Raw genomic sequence first — 649 nt, forward strand, 5'->3', positions numbered from 1 at the left:
ATATATATATATATATATATATATATATATATATATATATATATATATATATATATATATATCCCAACAGAGACAAGTATCCCTCTCAGATGATCTACTTACCCAACAACATGGTTATCATGTGCACTTAATTACATAATTTAGTGATATCTTAAGTTACTGTAGAGTGAACTACATTAACTTAGGTAGTTCTTATAAATGCTTTTATAAATAGTTTTAGGTTCAGAGTGATGGACACTCAGTTTCACTTGTATTGTCTCACACGGTAGCTGATTGCAGGATGCTGCAGACAAACCTTAACTAACTTGACTGAATAAGCCTTTTAGTTAATGCTGCTCCTGTTGTTTTAAGAATATATGGGATGGTGGCTGAGAACAGATTGTACATAATCTTTAAGAAAATCAGCTCTTTGCCACGTCTGGCATCAGCTAAGCCCTTATAACAATGTTTTCTATCGGCAAACACAATAATTTATTGCACTGGACTCCAATCACTGTGTAAAACCTTCCTCAGATCAATACACATTTAACACAGAAGATGGTAGGACAAACAAGGCTTTCCTGCACTTTTTCTTTGTGATTCAGACTTAATCAGGACGGGCAATTAAAGGCATTGCAAAGTCTAAGCCTGCAGATGTCTAGTGGTCATC

Source organism: Etheostoma cragini, chromosome 16 (genome assembly GCF_013103735.1).
Source record: "Etheostoma cragini isolate CJK2018 chromosome 16, CSU_Ecrag_1.0, whole genome shotgun sequence".
NCBI classification, from domain to species: Eukaryota; Metazoa; Chordata; class Actinopteri; order Perciformes; family Percidae; genus Etheostoma; species Etheostoma cragini.